Source organism: Stenella coeruleoalba (genome assembly GCF_951394435.1).
Source record: "Stenella coeruleoalba genome assembly, chromosome: 12".
Classification (NCBI taxonomy): domain Eukaryota; kingdom Metazoa; phylum Chordata; class Mammalia; order Artiodactyla; family Delphinidae; genus Stenella; species Stenella coeruleoalba.
Genome location: NC_137158.1, coordinates 58229864 through 58248943, shown reverse-complemented (window position 1 = coordinate 58248943; position 19080 = coordinate 58229864). Strand labels below are relative to the sequence as shown.

At 37.2% G+C, this 19080-nt stretch overlaps 1 long non-coding RNA gene across 2 annotated transcripts in view; it reads right to left on the bottom strand.

Annotated features, from left to right (window-relative positions):
• Nucleotides 1-1259: 1259 nt before the first annotated feature.
• The window catches only part of LOC307195173, a 34565-nt gene continuing 16744 nt past the window's right edge, over nt 1260-19080 (bottom strand). The window contains exon 4 of one of the 2 annotated variants that reach the window (XR_013830738.1): nt 1260-1993. This is a non-coding gene — a long non-coding RNA (uncharacterized lncRNA). Of the gene's footprint in view, nt 1994-10740; nt 11069-19080 lie in introns of those variants that run through there. The other variant, XR_013830739.1, reaches the window with a different exon arrangement.

Genomic DNA, 19080 nt, shown 5'->3' with positions numbered 1-19080 from the left:
AATACTATTGAAAAATCAGTCTACCATTGATCTTTTGAAAATAACCTAACTGTATTGGGTTTAATGGTGTCCCTTAAATGTTCATCCAGAGCCTCAAAATGTGACCTTATTTGGAAAGACGGTTTTGCAGTTGTAATAAATTCAGGAGCTCAAGACAAAATCATCCTATATTTGGGGTGGACCCTAAATCTAGTGACTTTTGCCCTTAGAAGAAGAGGAGAGGACACACAGAGCCACAGAGAGGCAGATGCCATGTGAAGCAGGAGGCAAAGATTGGAGTGATGCAGCTCAAGCCAAGGAATGCCACAAATTGCTAGCTACCATGGGGAGCTAGGAGAAGGGCACCAAACAACTTCTTTCTTGGTGCTTCGAGAAAAAAGTCAACCCTGCCAACACCTTAATTTCAGACTTCTGGTCTCCAGAATTTTTGGAACTGTGATGGAATACATTTTTGTTGTTTTAAGCCACTCAGTTTGTGTCAATGTGTTATGGCAGCCCTAAGAAAATATGCTTTTATTTTTATGATTGCTTTAAGAATTATTTTCCTTTGTCTTCGGTATTCTGCAGCTTCACTGTGTTATATCTAACTGTGGGCTTCTTTTGATTTATCCTGCTTGGAATTTATTGAGTTACTTCTCAGGGTTCCCATTTTTTATTTGGTTTTGGTCTGGAAGTTTCGTACTCAGTTATTGTCCTTTCAGCTTTAAAGAGATTTTAAAAGATTTTTTTTTCTAGATGTTTTGACTGTTTTTAGTGGGAAAGTTGGTGTAATTATGGAAGAGAAGTCTGCCAGAGTGATCTTTTAATAACCAAATCAGATCATATCAATATTCTGCTTAATAGTCTCTAATGGCTACTTATTATGTTTATGCTCAAACCCCGAATCCCACCCCAGACCCTGGTGATCATGGTGGGGTCAAGTTCTTCCTTCTCCTCCTGGAACATTCTCTCCCCGGCAAGCTCTGCTCCCTGCCATGTTCCTGCAATATCTGCAGTGTGGCTGCAGAGGCTGTTCCCACTGTAGGGAGTCATTTCTGTTCTCTCTGTTATTATTTTCCCAGCTAAATCTTAATCATATTTCATCTTTTAATATTAGGATTCCAGGAGAAACAAAAGCTTTTACCAAAGGAATTAAGAATAACTGGTAGAGTTAATATTCACGTCAGAAAAGATTCTCTATCTCTCACATCACGTCATGCAAATATAACTGTTTCTACCTCATTCAGTAAGTTAATTTCAATACATATTTATTGAGCACCTCTATATAACAAGTATTGTGCAGGAACTGGGGGTTCAAAGATGAATACAAAATGACGGTTTCACTTCAAGGGCTTCACAGTTTGTTGGGAAAGACAGATGATAAGCAAATAATTTTAATAACTTTTTGTTCAATGAAGGTCTGCAGAGAGAGTTATGGATGCCCAGGAGAGGGGAAATTAGCCAAGCTTGGAGTTTTAAGGAAGAATTTCTCAATACCTTTCCACTAGGTCCTTTGCAGTCAACATCCCTGGAGTCTAGAGAAGAGTTTGTTCTGACTATACTGGGTAGCAGGAAAGGTAATTTTAGAACTAAAGATGGTTTTGTCCTTTGGCAAGAACATAATCATTTATATTACTTAATTTAGCCAAGAACTTTCTTTTTACACACAATAACTAATGAGTTGTCCATCCTGTCTCAACAGAGCAACTTGTAAAATAATGATATTATTCGGTCTATTGACTGGAAAGTGGACTTTGCTAAACTTGTAAAGCAAAGTCGCCTCCATCTATCTCAGAAAAGAGTTACTCTGCTGACAATAGACCACTGATCTTCAAATTGGAGTTTGTGTGCACCTGGGAGCACCTGGAAACTTTCCAAGGCCCAGGAATAGAACTGTGATTTTTAAGGAAATCAGTTTCCAGATCTTCAACTTCCATATGTATGTTCTCCAAAAACTCTCTTCTGTGCTTTCCCATTTTCCATGTCTCCTTTTATCATCCCCTTCTCACACTTTCTGAAAGAAAAGTAAAGGACTCAACCTTTCCTGAATTGAATTTTGCTCTATTGTATTTTTCTTGGCTGAAAAACTTCACCAATAGAAAAGGAAGGGACAATTCCAAATATTGGTGAAAAGGTGAATAACTCAAATGATTGGTTAACAAATCTGTCTAAATAGGAGTTTCCTTAAAAAATTTTTTTCATCAAAATTAAATGAGACTCTAACAGAGTTCCTAATCAATAGATCATTAAAAAGTAATTTTTGATGATAGATCACTATGGATACAGTATTTGTTATGTAACTCACGAGTTCAAAGAATTGAATAACAGGGCCATAACAAATTCCCTTCCAGTTCTGTCTACTTACTTAACTGAAGTGTGTTTCTCAGTGCTTACATCTATAAAAATGAAAACTGGAAATATAAATTTACTGTTTTAATAATAAGTAATATTCATACATATATATGATCTCATTTATCTCATTAAAAGATGTATTTCTGAGAAATTTTTAATGTTTAATGCATATTTATCAAAATTTATAATAAATGTTGTTTTGATCATTTTAACACTAATAATCAGAATGATAACTCAATCCAGATGGAATTTTTAACACTTAGAGTTTCTGTTCACAAAATTTTTAAATGCAAACTGTACAAATAAAGTGTTATAGACTAATAAAAGAATTCCAAGTATAAATATGCATCATAAATATATATGTTAAAGTTCTCATGAGGGAATTAGAAATATGTTTTGGAAGAGAAAAAGGAAAAAAACTAGATCTCTTACATTTAAGGAACACTTTGTTTGTATTTTTTTACATTTATATGGGTAGACAAAATTGCTTTGGTAAAAAATATTCCAATTAAAAGCAAAGCAAAAGGTCAGTGATCTCATATGAATACTATATCCTCTGCACTTTTGAAAAACTTTTTTAAAAAATTATTTTATTTATTTTTGGCTGCGTTGGGTCTTCGTTGCTGCACACGGGCTTTCTCTAGTTGTGGCAAGCAGGGGCCACCCTTCGTTGCTGTGCGCGGGCTTATTGTGGTGGCTTCGCTTGTTGCAGAGCACAGGCTCTAGGCACGCAGGCTCAGTAGTTGTGGCTCGCGGGCTCTATAGCACAGGCTCAGCAGTTGTGGCACACGGGCTTAGTTGCTCCGCGGCATGTGGGATCTTCCCGGACCCGGACTCGAACCCGTGTCCCCTGCATTGGCAGGCAGATTCTTAACCACTGAGCCACCAGGGAAGCCCTGTCTTGTACATTTGAAAGTAGCTAAGAGAGTAGATCTTAAAAGTTCTCATCACAAGAAAAAAAACTTGTTAACAATGTATGGCGATGGATGTTAACTAGACTTACTGTGGTGATCATTTTATCATACATACAAATACTGAATCATTATGTTGTACACTTGAAACCATAATGTTGTATGTCAATTATATCTCAGTTAAAAATGAAAATAAAAATAAAGTAGAAGAAATACTGAAAAAAAGAGAGGGGGGAGAAAATGTTCACTCTCTTGATAGTGTTTATGGTTTTTAGCAGGATATGCATATGGGGAAACTTGTCAAAATGGATACTTTAAGCATACACAGTTTATTATATGACAATTATATCTCCATAAAGCTGCTAAAAAGAAAACTAAATAAAAACTTATTGACTAAATAAATAAATAAATGTGTTTGAGAGGCTAGAAATATTTTCAAAATCGGCTAAGGACGTCCATGAGCAAAATCTTTGAAGTCCCTGGAGTAAAGGATGCCTCCTGACATGTTCCTTGCTTCACCTTGAAAAAGTCAAGCTTTCCAGGTACTGAAACTAGGTGCTGTATACAGTTCTCATCTTTTTAATATCCGAAAACTCTTTCGGTTAATAAAATGAAGTGTTTCTGCTTGTCTTTATACTAAGTATCAAATTCTGGAGGAAACAGATAGGAAGGTCAAGGGAACCATTTTTTCGAGAAAGTGTAACTCAGATCCAGTTTATATTTTAGTATGTGCTTATTTCTGTGACTTAGAAATAAAAGACAATCAATACGTTCTTTAAATCTACTCTATTATTCTAGGCTGAAAACATTTAATGCTACAAATATATCTGCACTTTAAATTACTCTTAGTGGTAATGCAGGTAAGACCTCACAAATATCAGTGTTTAAGGGAAATAGAAATTAAAAATGGAGTAAAGGATTATTTGGAGAAATGTCTATTTAGGTCTTCTGCCCATTTTTTGATTGGGTTGTTTGTTTTTCTGTTATTGAGTGTAATAATTCATTTTTATTGTATTTCCTGAAAGTATTAGCCCATGACTCATTAGGGGGAAAAAGCACACCAAAGAAAAAGGTCCTTAGCCACAAATTATTTGAGAATCACTGAATTAAGAGATTTTCTGAGCCTCAGTCTCCTCTCCTATGAAATACGAACCTCAATACTTTAGAAATATATTGTATGATTAAATAAAATCATAAGTAAAACCTTCTTAGACTATAGCAGTCATTCAATAAATGAAAGCTCTTTGTGTACATACATTTAGACTATTTAAATAATGATGTCTAACCACTATGATGCAAAGTACTGTCCTATATTCTTTAATTTATTAACTCATTTAATTCCCCAAGCCCTATGAGAAGGGTAATGTTATTGGCCTCATCTTATAGGTGAAGAGACTGAGGCCCAAAGTCATTGTAATAGTTGGTCTTCACTAGGTAATGCTGTGATAACAAACAACCTCAAAATTTCAGTAGCTTAAACAATACCTACTTATATCTCACTAATATTATATTCTGCCAGAATATAGCCATTTTCCTTAGCTCTTTTTATGAGTCTTCTCAGTCCAGGCTGAAGGAGTAGCCAGTTCTTACTGAGGACACATCATTTTCTTGGTAGAGGGAAAGATCAAGAGAAATGGTGGAAACCTACAACAGCTTTTAAAGCTGCTTGCTAGATATGGTATACATCATGTTTCCTCACATTCATGGTCAATCCCGAGATCAACAGTGTGAGGAATGTATTATCCTCTTACAGGAAGGGGAAATTATTATTTGGGAAGAATAATACAATCTACCACAGTTATACAACTTGTAGTTAGTTGTGCTAATATCCAAACCTGGCAGTCTAGCACCAGAGTCTGCATTCTTCAACATAACATCATATTTCTTATTTCTAAGAGGGTCAAATCAAATGGAGAAATAAAAACTCTAGGAGCACTTTTCTCCTTCTATATTCAACATGCTCTAGAAATTGATAACCATATAGAATACATGAAGCCAGACAAGAAGCCCTAGGACAAGTTCAAGGTCACTCAGGGCTATAGTGTTTTATCATCAATGTATCTTCAACCATAGAGAAGTGCCTTACTTGGAGAGCACAGATAAGGTACAGTATATGTCCATGTTCCAATTCCACAACAATGACAAATGTTAGGTTTTAAGACCAAATATCTGCTATCTTCATTGTTCAAAAAAAAAAAAGATTTCACTTAAGACGAAAGAAAGCTCAATTTCTCACCAAGTGCATTTGTCACTCTTTGTACCATTAGGCTTATGCTTCCTTAATACATAGATGATATTGTATTAACCAGATATTTTGCACTGTCTAGTGTAATATGCATATATGATATAGTGTATTTATAATTTTCTCTTTTGTATAATTCTATGTGTAGATTGTTTGCCACCTCGTGGCAGTTGTTTTCAATTCAAACATTAATATTCACGACCAATTTTAATTAGTTTGGCAATGTGCTTTTTTTTTTTAAGGAAAGATCCCAAAGTCATAAAATGCTTAAAAATGTTGACAATGACATTATTCTGCTCTAGCAAACTTAAAAAAATACCTTGCAAATTTGGTTCATATTTAATCCTTGACAATGACAGATGAGGCAGTGTATTCAGAAGTCATTTCCTGTTGCAAGAAGAATGTAGAGAATGATAAAATGAACATTTCAATTTTTAATAAATAATAATAAGATGTTCTTTGGATGTGGTGGTTTTCTGTTTTGCGTTCAACATTGCTTAGCAAAATATACACACACAGTTGCAAAATTCATTGATTTATCACATGCACATTTTGGCCTATGTAACTCTAAGGATTTAATCATTGCTCCTGGTGATCATGTTTAAACTTTTAATATTTTATTAAAAGTTTTTATGCAGTCAAAATCTCATACAATCTGGGGCATCAGGGTTAGAATAATTCTCAAAAAACTGCAAATAAAAATAAGATATTAATTCACATCAATCAGACTAGCAAAAGTTAGTATCTGGTTAGTGAAAAATGTTGTGCATTGCTGGTAGAAATGTAGATGAGTGCAGACATTCAAGCCAGCAATATGACAACACTTAAGTATATGTTTATTCTAGCTTTTGCACAGCAAAGGAAATCATAAACAAAAAGAAAAAAAAACCCTACAGACCCCGAGAAAATGTTTGTAAACAATGTGACTGACAAGGGATTTCCAAAATATACAAACAGCTCATAAACTCAATAACAAAACAACCCAATCAAAAAATGGGCAGAAGACCTAAATAGACATTTCTCCAAAACAGACATCCAGATGGCCAATAAGCACATGAAAAGATGCTCAACATCACTAATTATTAGAGAAATGCAAATCAAAACTACAGTGAAGTATTACCTCATACCGGTCAAAATGGCCATCATTGAAAAGTCTACAAACAATAAATGCCAGAGAGGATATGAAGCAAAGGGAATCCTCCTACACTGTTGGTAGACATATAAACTGATGCAGCCACTATGGAAAACAGTATAGAGGCTCCTTAAAAAACTAAAAATAGAGTTACCATGTGATCCAGCAATCCCATTCCTGGGAATATATCCAGAGGAAACTCTAACTCAGTAAGATACATGCACCCCAATGATCATAGCAGCACTATTGACAATAACCAAGATATGGAAGCAACCTAAATGTCCATCGACAGATGAATGGATGAAGATGATGTGGCATATATATGCAACGGAATACTACTTAGCCATAAAAAGAATGAACTAATGCCATTTGCAGCAACATGGATGGACCTAAAGATTATCATACTAAGTGAAGTAAGTCAGACAGAGAAAGACAGTTAATACCGTATGATACCGTTTAAATGTGCAATCTAAAATATGATACAAATGAACTTATTCACAAAACAGGAACATACTCACAGACATAGAAAACAAATTTATGGTTACCAAAGGGGAAAGGGGGTGGAGGAGGGATAAATTAGGAGTTTGGGATTAGCAGATACAGACTACTACATATAAAATAGATAAACAACAAGGTCCTACTATATAGCACAGAGAACTGTATTTAATCTATTTAAGTAGAATAGAATAGTTGGGAAAAGAAGATGGAATTGGGAAATGGATATAAAAAGGAACAAGTGAAGGGATGAATTAATAACTCAACTAATAGGAAAGGGCCTTGCAGGGATCAGTGATGATAATGTGCCTTAAACTGAGAACCAGTGATGATGAAGATCAACTCAGTCTCTGAACATGAGGTCAAAATAATAATGATGCTTGTGTCAAATTTAAGATCAAATTTAAAAAACAAAATTTTCTCTTCAAAGCCAAGGAGATATTTCTCTCAGGTAGAAATGAATTTTATTTTAGCTGGATGATTTTTGTTTTGGGTTAACTGTAGACACCTGAAGCTATTTATATTTTAAGTTCACTGGGCAGTGAGATTTTGAATATAGTTATTAAATGAACCTTTTTTTTTTTTTTTTTTTGCGGTACACGGGCCTCTCACTGTTGTGGCCTCTCCCGTTGCAGAGCACAGGCTCCGGACGCACAGGCTCAGCGGCCATGGCTCACGGGCCCAGCCGCTCTGCAGCATGTGGGATCTTCCCGAACTGGGGAACGAACCCATGTCCCATGCATCGGCAGGCGGACTCTCAACCACTGCATCACCAGGGAAGCCCATGAACAAAGTTTTGAGCTTAAGGGTAACAGTCTGATACAAACACTTGGTGGGGTATAGTGGGAAGAGAATAAAAGGGAACAGAGATAAAAAATAGAGATATTTAAGGAGAGAAAGAGTTTAGGTCAGCATTTCTCAAAATTTGAGAGTCCTCTCTCGAGTGGAAAACCAATGTTGGGCTCGCTCTATAGAAAAAGATGGTGTTGTCAGAACTACATTTACTCTCTGCTTTGCAGACTCGCAGGAAACAGGAGCACATCTGCAAAGATATCCTGTGTTAAACAAATAAACCTGTTGACTTCACCTAACTTAGTGCTTCTCAGACCTACTTGACTAAGTCATCTTTGTTTCTACGAAAGAAAGCCATTAACATCTGCCAAATGTGCCTTTCATGGCCACTTGGGAAAACACTAGCTTAAGCAAACTCCCTACCACTATCCCTTCATTTTAACCTGTATTTTCCATTTCACCAGTCTTTGTAATGCTTATAACTTATACCGGTTTCCTTAAAAATACACACACACAATGGTAAAAGTACATGCTTATTGAAAAATGTTAAACAATAGAGAAGTAGATTTTGTCTCAAAAATGAGATCATACCATACATCCGGAGCTGTATTTTCCTTTTTCCGTTCAGTAGTAGATCCTTGTCAGTATATTCACACCACGTATTTTGTGCTTTTTTAACAGCCACAGAATATTCCAGAGTAGAGATGTAAATGACCCGAGGGCAGGTTTTAGTACCACGACGGGGAAACGGCGCAAACCCAGCTCACACAGATAGCCCTTTAGGGTAGGGACCCGGCAAAAGCTGCACCAGGCTAAGGGACATGTGGCCCTGGACAGCGAGAGAGAGTCACGAGGCAGCTTTAAACAGGAGAGGCGGGGAGGGTAAAGCTGTGAAAAAGGCAGTGAAATGAGAAGCCATGGATATTAGGAGTAGACCAGGGAGGAAAATGATACATGTATAGAAGCAAAACAACATTAAATATAGTTTTTGAATATTTGCAATATACCAGGTACTAGGCTAGGTGCTTTACATATATATTTTTTCTTAAATCTTCAGCACTCCCCCCTCAACCACATCTTGTGAGATAGGTATTAATTTCTCCATTATACCTGTGAGGAAACCAAGGATTCGAAAATTCAAGCAATTTGGTGGAGGTCGTGATGCTAGCAAATGGCAGGCAGAGGTGACTCCTGAGTCTGTCCGACTTGAGCAGGCAGGACCCCACTTATTACCGCGTAGCTAGCACACACACCAGGGGAGAGAGGCTTTGACTGCTCCTTCTTGGTGGGGAGGGGCTGGAGCCACCGCTCAGGACCACACACGAGATGCGGGTGAGGGGTATTAATATCAAGGTGGGAAAAATGCCTGATGCCTCTTTTCCTGCGCCTAGAGGTGGTTTTCTAATCTCTTTCCTTCCAAAGCCAGCTGAAGAATGTTACAAAACCATGTGGCTTGAAACTCTTTAAACTCACATTCTTCCAGTGTCTTCTCTACACTCCCTCACCAGCTTTCTCACCCTCCCGCAAAAAATAGTCACCAGCCTGCTACCTTCAGGAGGGGACTTTCCCTTCTCCAGCTCCCCACCGCGTGGAGCTCTCTCAGCGGCACCATCGGGACAGCCCCTAAGCATCTTCATCTCGTTAACCGTGAGTTCCTGGAGAGCGGAAAGAGCGACCTACTTTCTGCACGTAGGTGCAGTGCTTCACCTTGCTCTGCTTGGCACAGTGAGTGGCACAAGGGCAGGGGCTCAGAAATGATTGTTGAATGGACGGTAAGACACCTGGCCACATTCAAGGCTGGAGGGGAAACAGGTGTGTGAGATGCGCTTCCTTGGTTTCCATGGGAATGACGTGAATGGGAAAGGCAAAATGAATGATAGGAATGGACATAATGCTAAGATGATTCTCCAGGAAAGCAGCTAGAACGTGTGCAGCTCACTTTACAAAGTGAAAGAAAAATAACTGAAGTTGTCTATTTTCAAATGTTTTACTCAGTGTTAGCCATCAATAGGTCAGGTATAAAGTAAAAGTGCAACCATATACCCTTTATATATACATATACATACATGCATTTGTACACATATACACATACAAATACATATAATCTTACAAATGTAATAACTATATATAAATATCTATATGTAGGGCTTCCCTGGTGGCGCAGTGGTGTTGAGAGTCTGCCTGCCGGTGCAGGGGACACGGGTTCGTGCCCCGGTCCGGGAAGATCCCACATGCCGCGGACCGGCTGGGCCCGTGAACCATGGCCGGTGAGCCTGCGCGTCCGGAGCCTGTGCTCCGCAACGGGAGAGGCCACAACAGTGAGAGGCCCGCGTACCGCAAAAAAAAAAAAAAAAAAAAAAAAAAAAAAATATATATATATATGTAAACATCTATATAAAATATACTTTATAGGCCTCTAAGAAGCTTAATCATCTGTGTAGAAAAATCTAGTTCTAACTAGTATATACAGTTATAGTCATTGACATATCATGGTTTTATTTTATGAAACACTTCATCATAAATTAGTCCCTTCCATCTTGAGGGAAGATTTCCCACATTGGTGACTCATGCTACTTTGGTTTTATAACCTTTTGAGTAATATGATAATAGTAATGCTTAATTTGTATGTGCCTCTACAGACCTCTGAAAATCACTTAGGCAGTGTGGAACAGCAAATAGAGGCTTTATAATTTTAATTCCAGCTATGCTATTTCTGAAGTATGTGCATTTGGGTAAGTGCTAAGCTTTCATCTCTCTCTGTGTGAAGTATCTACCTTAAAACAGCCATTTTGAGGATTAAAGCAGGTAATCAACCAAAGAACCATGCTACGCTCTCAAACGTTAGGGGTATTTCTATCCTCCTGCTTTTCTTCTCAATGACAATGAAAGTGTTAGGAACTAGGCATTGACATTCAATTAAGTTAAACCACATGGATTTATATATTTTGGCCTATTTTTATTGATTAGCAAAGTGAAGCTAAGATCGGTTGCCCAATTAGATGGTCTGTGTTGAAGTCAAGACTTGAATTTGTGTTTATTGTCGAGGGTCTTCTGTGCTGTATACTCTGACATTCAGCCTGCCCTGTGAGGAGAGGCGAGGAGAGGATGAAAGCAAGTAGCATTTTGAGGCTTGACGTCTCACAACATCTTTGGGGGTAGATCAAACTGTGTAGATGACAAAAGCGAGGCACAGAGAAGTCAAGTTAACTTGCCCGAGGTTATAACAACGTTGGAAAGCACGAGTGGATAAAACTGGAAAGCCAGTTTTTTATATTCCAGAACTCTCTGTGGCTTCCTGTTATTGTTGTGACTTGTTTGACTTCCTATGGTTTGTATGCTGTAGCGATTTGCAACAATCCAGGGAAGATAAATTGAAGGCCTATCTGTGCCAACCTCCAAATATTTCAATTCAACCAACACTTCCTGAGCCCAAACAGCAAATGTTAACTCTCATTGTTTCCTCCATTCTACTCAATGCTCTCCTTACTCTCCTTCCTGATTACTGAAAATCTACCACTGGAAATTTAAACTTTGGATTAATGGTTAGCTCCTTGTTAAAATGCAGACATTTTTTCCCACATCAGTATCTTTTTTTTTTCCCCTCCGTATCAGTAATTTGTGCCTTAAAGTGAATTAGCTTGCCAGATCCTTGCCTGCATTGTGACAATGACAAGAAAGGAGTGCCACAGGCCAGTAAAAAATGAAAGGGAAGGTTGTGGAAACATTTTACAGGTCTGCCTCAAAGGACACCCTGACTTAATTCTCTGCTCAACTAGGCCTGTGTAGTCCCATAAAACATTTCGGGAAAGGATGTGGTGTGTGTACTTGGTAGAACATTGTGCAGTTGTTAAAATCATATTTTCAAAGAAAATTTAATGAAATGATAGAACACTCCTAATTATATCATTAACTGAAAAGAATAGAAACAAAAAATTGTGTTTACCACATGCTCGTAATTTTGTAACATGTGCATGTGTGTGCACATATGTGTCTGGGCATGTGAGTGTATGTGAACGTGTGTGTGTGTGTGTGTGTGTGTGTGTGTGTGTGTGTGTGTTAGTATTTTGGCTGAGTCAGAGATGAGACAATGTGAGCTTGGCTTGCAGTGTTCAACCCACCACCACCTGGCAGAAGTCCTCTGTGAGTTCAGGGCAAACCAGTCTTCTGCCTGTCATGAAATCTTCTAGGAGCTGTTGCTGATGAAATAGAAATAAAAGAACTCGAAACTGTACAGATGGGTGAAGATTAAAGGGCTCTGAGACCATCTACCTCCTTTCCATATCCCAGAGGTAAACTCAACATTTCTTGGGGTGACTTCCAGAAATGTATCCTCATGCAAGGATGGATCCCACCCCTATCATTTTTTTTAGATATATGGAATTATACTGCTCTGCATCATTTTACTTTCTACTCCATGGACTCATGGACTTTAATTTTTCATATCAGTATTTGTTTTATTTCACAAAAATTTATGTAATGCTTTCCATGTGCCAAGCCATCACCTAAGCACTTTGCAAACATTAAATCATTTAACCCTCATAACAACCTATAAGATGGGTACTGTTCTTGCGTCCATTTCATAGACAAGCAAAGTGAGACATATAGAGATTATGACACCTGCTATAGATAACTTCGGCTGTAAGTGGTGGGGCCAGGTTTCAAACCCAGGTATGGTTCCAGAGTCTGCACTGAGCCTCCAGAATCGATTTCTAACCACCAAGCTAAGCCTCTGTTTGGTATGCACAGTGTATATAAATCTTGGTGTATATATAGGCGTCATCCTTCTTAACAACTGGGTGATGTTTCATTGCATGAACAGCCACAATCTACAAATCTAATCTCCTATTTATAAGTACTTGAATTGTTTTCAGATTTTTATTATTATAAAAAGTGTTACCAAAAAATCATTGCATTTATCATCTATCTCTGTATAAACGTGCAACATAGCCTCAGGATAAATCATTGGCAGTGATGTTGCAAAATCAAAAGGCAAATTGTTTAAACATTTGATAAATAATGCCAAATTATTTCAGAAAAATTTGTTATCAATCTTTCTCTTATTAACACTCTATGAGGGACTTCCCTGGTGGCGCTGTGGTTAAGAATCCGCCTGCCAATGCAGGGGACACGGGTTTGAGCCCTGGTCCAGGAAGATCCCATGTGCCGTGGAGCAACTAAGCCCGTGCGCCACAACTACTGAGCCTGTGCTCTAGAGCTTGAGAGCCACAACTACTCAGCCCGTGTGCCACAACTACTGAAGCCCGCCTGCCTAGAGCCTGTGCTCCGCAACAAAGAGAAGCCACCGCACCGCAACGAAGAGTAGTCCCCACGTGACGCAACTAGAGAAAGCCCACGTGCAGCAACGAAGACCCAACACAGCCAAAAATAAATAAATAAATTTATTTAAAAAGAAAAAAGTCTATGAGAATGCTTATTTTCTTCACACCCAAATGCTCTGGTTGCCAGTTTATCAACAAGGAAGGGTGGAAGCTGAGATTGGTTTCTCACTGTTTGTACTTGCATTTTAAAAATTACAAGTGAGTTGGGCATATTCTGTGTGTTTATTGAACAGATAATATTTTTCTTTCTATGAACTGCCTTTTATGTATTTTATCCTTTGCCAATTTCTCCAGTAAGTTCTTTTCTTATTGAGTATCAACTGCTTTTTGTTTTTGAAGGCTATTAGCCTTTGTCTGTCATACATAGTACATATATATTTACCCAGGTTGGAGGAAATCAGTGTCAGCCAAGTGAACATTGTGGAATTAGTAGTTTGAACACTTCCAGCAACACGGCATCAAGATGGGCAGTAACACATAATGAAGAAGTCATGGTGGCCCCCAGCATGTAAAAGTGCAGAGCTGAATATGTGCAGCAAGGCATCATGCCCAACCCTCCCAGAAGTTCCCAGAGGGGCTATGTCAGAGGTTCATCTCAGGAAAAGATTGAGCTTCCAACTAATCAAGTACATTGAAAGAGGTTTAAGTACACTGAACATAGAAGGGTTTCTAATAAATGTGAAACTTGTTCTCAATGGTAGCACAGAGCAGTGGCAAGACACATACTTTCAAGTCAGTCTGCCTAGACTGAAACAAGAGCTTAAATATTATTAGCTCTGGGCCAGTTATATCGTCTCTCCGTGTCTCAGTTTCTTCACTCATGGTTGGTGGGCGGAGGGTAGTTCCCACCCCTAGGTGTGAAGATGATGTGATAGTGTATGGGAACTGCCCAGGTCAGGGCCTGTACCTTGGGAGTACTCAGTAAAGGACGGCAGATAGCAGCAGGGGAGGCCAAGAGGTCCATCTGAGGCATATTCTTCATGGAGACAAGATATTAAGGAGAATGACACCAAAATGTTAACAGCAGGTGTCTCCGGCTACTGGGATTGTGGGAATTCCATTTTCTTTTTTTAACTTGTCTGCATTTTCATTAATGAATAAACATATACTTTTATCATCTGCATAAAATATTACTTTTAATAACCTTCTCCCTCCCGTAGACTTTGTTTATTGACCTCAATCAACTCTGATTCCTACCATGTTCCTCAGATTTGTCAATCATATCTAGCTAGCTAGCTGCCTCTCCAGCCATGACCTTTGTCTACAAATCATTTATTAAATTCTAAACCGAAAACAGGTCCAGGGGAGGAAAAAAGAGAAAACAATGAAAAATACATGTACGTATGTCCTAAGATCCAACAGAGCTGTTATATTTTGAGAACAGTTTTGGCTCTGAGCTTCCAGGAAGACAGAGCAATAAAAGAAAAAAGAAAGATTTCATTGTCTTTAGAGGAGGAAAAAAAAAAGTTCCCTGGGGAACTTTTCCCAGTTGAAGAGGCAGTAGGAGATAAAGCAGTCACTATTTTCAGAAATGGCAGTTCATACTAGTATTTCTTGAAATGTCTCTCAGTGAAAAGCAAAGTAACAACAAAACCCAGTTAAGACAATTGTGTAAGTCAATAAAATAGCATGGCCCAAGAACATGGCTTTTGGATAGTCAGAAATGATTAGAATGAGACTCTATAGTGACATGGAGACATTACTTGTCCTTCAGAGAAACCCACATAATTAGCATATTGCAACTCCTTCACCATAATGTTTTCATCTTTCTACTCTTGAGATATTGGCTTGAACCATAAATTTCATATATGTATGAATTATCTTGAGAACAAAATTATATTTTCTATTTTTGTTTTGTTATACCACACATAATACATTCAGCAATTTATATCTCACTAACTGCTTTGATCCAGCATCATATATATATTCCTTTTCATCTTTAGCTGTCGATATATGAATTTCAAACACAGTTTATTTTTAAATTTAGTTTTGATAGAATCAATTTGACGGTTTGAATCGCATAAAGCTTTATGTGAAAATGTTACAGGTAAGGTCCTTGTATTGCATGAAATTCAGAAACGCTTTACTAACAAAAATTGGGATTGAAATGTTCCTTTAACTTATGTCTTTTAATCACTTTGCATATCTAGTAAACACTTCAAATTGATGAGGTGCTGTCCTCATCAGATGTTTGATGTTAAAATTTAGTTATTGCTCTGATTTCCCTACATTGTGTGTTTTAAATCTGAAATTTAAAATAATCCCCAAGTTTACTTAGATATGATAAGAAGGGAGTTAAAAATACACAAAATCACCCCTTTTTACTTTCAGTTTGAAGCTAATGATCATAAATTACAACTACTTTGGTAACTCACCTAAATAATGAACATTACAATATTTTGAAGAAAAATCTATTCTTCCCTAACCAAGTGGGGGCAGGGAGGATTGATTTTTTTCCAGGAATGGTTTTATTGTTTTTACCTTGATATAAATCCAAGAAAAACCACAACTTCCTAGAATACCGCAAATTTGGGAGAGTGACACATTTATCTTTTTATCTCTGGTATAATTAGATAGATAATGATAGAAGATAGATAGATAGATAGATAGAGGTGAAAGAAAGATGAAAGACATAAAGAAAGACAGACAGAAAGAAAGAAAGAAAGAAGGAAGAAAGAAAAATAGATTTCTTCTGTATCTATTTTATTAGTTGCCACTCTTTCATCAACTCGAATAATGGAGCCTTTTAATGCCTTATATTACGGTTTTCTTTTTTTCCAAATAGGTCTTTAACCTGCTCTCTAAAATGTAGAAAGAAAGTTACAACAATGTACTACACCTAGTAAATACTTATTAGGTTTGTTAGTGCCTTGTATTGTTTTAACATATTTCCTCTTGACGTGGAAGAGTATTCCACCATCAAAATACTATAACCTGTGCAGGGCCGTATCTGAATGTATATTGACAGCTTGTTATTTAATTTGACTTTTATCACATGAGAACTGAAGTAATTTAAGATGTGGCATGAAATTTTGGATACCAATACAAATTCTTTTTACATTAATAAAATTTCTTTTTACACTACAGCCTTGCTTCTTAGTCCAAGTGCCCTCTGAGAACAGCTGAGGGACCCCTTCAGGGTGAATCATGTTGTAATGAGGCTTCTCTGCCTTTCTGACAACTAACCTCCCTTGGAGGCTGACCCAAATGTAGTCACATAATGTTAAATTTCACTGTAGTAGACTGTGTGGTCTAAACTGTTATTAACAAAATGTCTGATATGAATCAAAGTAATTTTTTAAAACTAAGGTACAAATTTTAGGCTCTCATGAAATTTGAAGCACATTTTAAAAGCTAATTGAATAGTTGTATCTTTAATACAAGCAACTTTTTCAGTGTTTTTCTGAAAGCAGCTCTGAAACAAAACTAAGATGAACTAAAGCCCTCTCTAAGTAGAAAAAGTTAGAAAATGAAGCAAATTTAACAAGACATAAACAAATCATTACTGCTAGTAAAAATACCAAGCTAGACTAAATAGCACTCAAATAGATGCAATAAAAACATTAGTCCAAATAATTCCTAAACTAGATGAATTGAAGGGTCTTATATAATAAATTTCTACCACTCTATGATGAGTATATATATTGACAGCTAACGGTTAGTGGGTGCTTGCCAGATGGCACACAAAAACCATATCATTGAATTCTCACGTAAACTCCCAGAGGTAGATGCTATTATATTCATGTTTTACGGGTGAGGAGACTGACGTACAGAGAGGTTAAGCAAATTTCCCAAAGTTATGTGGTTATTAAGTGGTATACAGCCAGGATTTGAACCTGTAATCAGGCATCGTCGTCAAATATCTTAATCACTATATAGGCTAACCTGGCTCCTATCTATACTAATTAGTGGTATTTGCTTGCTGTAAACATAAGTTACTACATGACAAACTAAGTAACTGTGGACCAGAAAGGTTAAGGGAATCATCCCAAGTCTTTTTTTTTTTTTTTTTTCATCCCAAGTCTTTTGATTAGTTAGTAGCAAAGCCAAGCGTCCTGGTTTCCCTGTTCAGTGTGCTCCTCAAAACTGTGCTGCCTCCCAGTTATATGATATGTGAAGAAAACAAGAAAGTAAATTCAGAAAGATAATCTGTAAAATGACCACAGAATAATTAAACATCACCAAAGTGAATCAATCGTTTCAATTTACATTGGCTGTCTGGGTGCTGCCCCACGCCCCCCAATCCGCACCCTGGTTTTCTATTCATCAGGGCATTTTTAAAAGTCTCAAGATACTGATATGATTGAATTTCTTAGACATGTGTAATTCTGCCACAGTCCTGAGTTATGGCCATGGAGCGGACACACTTGCAGCTCACTCGTGACTGATTTTATTAGAAGTATGTTATTGTTTGGATCATAGATTAAGAAGGTAGGAGGAGCCTTCTGAGCTATTCATCTGACATCTTTTATTAATTTTAAATTAACGTAGAAATTAAAGTGAGTTGCTTTTATTAGAAAGAAAAATTGGTTTGGTAATTATCTGAATAGTCACTGGCTTGTGTTTTATTCTCAGATCATGGCTTGAGTTGTTTATATAACCTTCAGAAAGTCGATAAATCTCTCCCGGTCTAAACATAAAAATTATGAAGCTTAATTTCATCCTGCTTTCTGCCACTTAGCACTGCCCAACAGTTCTCCTGTGTGTAATGTGTTCCCCTTATCCGATGATATGGGATAAGCAGAGAATCTGAGGAAGCATGATTGCACACAAGTTTAGCTGGTCTTTCCCCTTCCCACCCCAAATTCTAGGCCTTGGGTACTGTCCCTTTAAGACCCAGTGAGGCACAATTACAAACAATGGGGCTGAGACCTTGAAAAAGGACCCACCTTGCTACATTGCTGGTTGTCAGTCATATAATCTTTCTATGATTATATGATTCTGATCTAGATTTAAATGTGCAAACCCATAGGCCTAGCAATTCCACTTTTAGTAAGTCACCATATACAAAGATTTATTCACAATCATAAAAGAATTCAAATCACAGCACCACTTAAAATAGTACAAGAGCAACAATTCCAACCAAATCTGTATATGGTAAAAGTCTAGCAATAAAGGATTTAAGTAAAATGATACTTCCATACTATGCAGTATTTTATAGTCATTTTAAATATAGTTGTTGGCACATGAAAACGGCAATAAATAGTTCACAAAATATCATCTCTATTTTTAAAAAAGTTATATTAATACTCTGAAATTTAATGAAGATTATAGTTGAGGGGTAAAATTATTGGTAGATTTTACTTCCTTCTTTGTGAATTTCCATATTCCCTTAATTTTCCTAAATGAATTTGACATATTTCCCACTCTTATCTCTAAGTACTAACTGAGTTACCACTAAATTCGGTTCATTTCTTGTCTAGATTCCCATCCTGGCCAGGTGCTACTGCCATGACATCTGTCATAGGTAATGGTGACCCATCACTCTTTCCTGGTCTCAGTTTGGCCTGTTTTGTTTGGGTTTGGTTTTGGTTGCCATTGTTTTGTCAATGTTCTCTTGGTAACGTCTACGGGAAGGCCTGATTGAAACCTTTTTCCCTTTCAGTAATTCTTGAGCATCTTACTCACCACTGTGAGTTAAGTGATTAATAATTTATCCAAAGCAAAACTTTGGAGTAACAGAAAACAGGAGAAATCTTTCTCAATCAATATTACTAATGTTATGTATGTCAGAGTACATCATGTCACAGGGATGATCAGGCCTGTGAATGAATATTTATATAAACATTGACAAAGAAAGTGGTGTGTATAATACGATGACTTTCTCCAAAGTCTCCT